We start from the raw sequence: 3,420 nt of genomic DNA, 5'->3' as shown, positions 1-3,420 counted from the left end.
CTTCACGGTAAATATAAACAATGATTCGCAATCTTGGAATTTGACGAAACTGAATAAAAATCTCGGTGTTTAAAAGCGTTGCGACAACACGCAACTCCAAAAATAAAATCTTAAACTTGTTTTTAAACAAGTGAGAGCCTCGTATTTTGAACATAATTTATTTTTAGTTGTGATTAAAAAGCGTAGCTGTTTCCACAACGGCCCCGAACATAAATGGAGTAGATCTGTGTTTTGAAAGCGTTCAGTCTTTTTTTGTAAAACAAAAATTGACATAAAAAAATTAACTATTCCAATACATTATTTTCATACCCCCTCTTTATAATGATTTATCAGCTATCGTATCCATTTAAAACTGTAATCATCCACATTCATTTATATCTGCTTCATTATATTTCTACTTTTTAGTACAACAAAGCCTGAATTGTTATGCCCAAATCCATTGGCGGCGGAAGCCAAAAAAATTAGGGGGGACTACCAAAGTTTTTTGACAAGCAAAAACAAAGGTTATCAACCAAAATTTTAGAGGGGTCCACCTGAATTTAGAGGGGACGGTGGAAACAGAATTGACAAGCAAAAAAACAAACAACCAAACAAAAAAGGTTATCAAAAAGAAATTAAGGGGTCCCCCGTCCCCCCCCCTCCCTCCCCCACTTGCGCCGCCTATGCCCAAATCCCCAAATTGATTTGATTTCCAAATTTTCCTGGGGCCCGTTGCAGAAAGAGTTGCGTTTAAACGCAAGTCAAAAAATCAATCGCAAGTCCCAAATGTGCTCTGCTGATTGGTTGAAAATCAAGTTGCGCATGATTTTTAGAGTTTCGATTGATTGCAACTCTTTCTGCAACGGGACCCGGAGAGTTAAAACAATTAGATTACGCAACAGTCTCGGTTTGTGACTTTACAAGGCGGTTCGTTTCTATCGAAATGTCCAGTGCAATGCTGCCATCTATCGACATAATGCCTCACATTTGACATATTTCTTGATTAACCGAGTGAGAATAACTACACAATTCTTCAATCAGGAGGGGAATGATTATTGCCTTGAATCTAAATTGAAAGACTAGCTTTTTTAGAAAGAATTAATAAGCCACTTCTCGAAGATATGCAATAATTTCATTTTTTTTAATCTGAGTAGTCTTCGTGGTGTCACCAATTTAAATCGACTATGTAATTCTAAAATACTTTTTATAAAAAAGGAGTCATCTTAACATCAATTTCAAAACACTCGCTTTTCAAAACACCATCATTTTCAATGAAGCGGTTTTCATCCCCTATTGTTGGTAAACGTTTTAATTCATTAATGAATATGAAGGAGTGTCCCTTCTGAAACACAGTTTTCACATCAGTAGTTAACACATTGGTACACTCTGAAAAAAAAATCCGGACCTGACATTACTGGCGGGGTTGCTACAACCCGTTCTGGGCCCCCAAAAAGAAATTACCCGGAATGAGGTCCGATGTGACTAATAAATAGTCAGATCTGACCAAAAAATGGTCTTGTTAGACATTATTCCGAGTCATTTTATTTGTTTTTACCAACCCGGAGTTGGGTGTGGCACCAAGTGACCCGATTTACGGGTCAATCTAACCCTGTTAAGCCTGGATTTTTCAGAGCATACTCAGTCATTTTTAGCACGTTCTTTAAGGCCGTCACTCTAACAAGTTGTTTAAACTTTAAAACGAGTGTTTAAACCCTTTTTTCAATTGTGTAAACGATCTTTAAACAAATTGTAAAAAATTGTTTAAAACTTCAACAATAGTCGTTAGAGCGACGGGCTAAAACAGCATGCTAAATTTAAAAACAGCGTTTTTACAGTGTAGAAATGACTTGCATATCCCTATTTTATTAAAGCAAGAAAGATGAAGGCAATATAGGTTAAAGTTTATAATCTTTGAAGAACTATTTACATGGTTTATGCAAAAATATGAATGATAGTCACATATATGTACATATTTACAATATAATATTCCTTTTGTCCAATTATGTACACGCACCTTACGTAATAAATGTATAGTTCAAAACTCGTCTTTTTTACAACAATTCATTACCTCTACACTGTAAAAACTGCGGTGTTAAAACTGACACCAATTGGTGTTATTGGAGGACCACACCCTGAGGTGTTAAAATTACACCCTAGAGATTAAACATAACACCAAAGAGTGTAAATGTAACAACAATAGGTGTTGTAATAACACCTATAGGTGTAAAACTAACACCACCAATTTAACGCCGGTGTAAAATAACTGGTGTGGTCCTCTATGTGCACCGATTAACACCCCAGTTTTTGCTGTGTACCTATTTGGTGCAGATAACTGAATTAATATTTGGCAAATTACGGCGTGCTGGAATAGAATTGATTTAATAGCAGTAAAAGATATAAAATAGACGCAGCATGTTTTTTTTTAAATTCCTACTATTCGAATTCGTCATGCATATTCCTCATCAGCAATAGGTCTACGGTAGATTGAATACTGGAACAACTTTAGGCATAAATACTACTGGAAATCACAATTTAGCTAGGGTTTCATAATATGTAAAAACAAAAAAGAAGGGGGGGGGGGTAGTTAGATAAGAGAATTATTTTTGGGGGCCAATACTTACAAGCTATGTTTTTTTAATAGGTTCCTCATTATAGTTATTTATTGTAAAGCGCTTTAATCATATTTTTGGTAAAGCGCTATACATGTATACACTGCAAAAGCTCCGGTGTTGATTTAACACCAGCCCGGAATCTAGAGAAGAATTGAAACAACACCAGTTTGGAATCAAACCGATGCTGTTTTAATACTAATTGGTGTAGTACAAACACCTATCTGGTGTTAGACCAAAACGAAACTGGTGTTGTTTAACACTTCTCTGGTGTGGACATATATAGATTCCGGGCTGGTGTTAAATCAACACCGGGGTTTTTAAATGCAAGTTTCTGTTATGTATGTACGTATGTAACAGGAAAGGTTCCGTGACAATTGCTCCGGCGACAATTTCTCCGACGGAAATCCTGAAACCTCACCTCCGAATCTAAATAAACCCTAATCATTATCTTTATCCTGACCCCAAACCCTATATCCTAAATCTAGGAAACGTCGCAGTGAGCATAATTATGTCGTGTTACCTAAACAAGGTAAGCTCGTTACAGGTGATAGCCTTCTAAAATTGTCATCAATATTTCTTACATTTATTCAATATGTTGCTATCACTTTGCTTGCATTTAAGGACGCTGTAGTTTGCATTTTGTTATTTTTTATCAGTTAATAACTTTTACAGGTAAACAACTGAATTTATATTTCCACGAGCAAAGGAGACCCAACCGTTTAAAGTAATTGCATCAAAATATATTATCCACGAACAATATACTTTATTTTCTCAGGCAAAGAGAGCAATTAGCCAAAATAAATCATCGCGTGCTCGGAAGAATATTGTC

The sequence above is a fragment of the Lytechinus variegatus genome, chromosome 9 (assembly GCF_018143015.1).
Source record: "Lytechinus variegatus isolate NC3 chromosome 9, Lvar_3.0, whole genome shotgun sequence".
Taxonomy (NCBI): Eukaryota; Metazoa; Echinodermata; class Echinoidea; order Temnopleuroida; family Toxopneustidae; genus Lytechinus; species Lytechinus variegatus.
The sequence above is the reverse complement of the archived record's forward strand: the minus strand, read 5'-3'. Positions refer to the sequence as shown.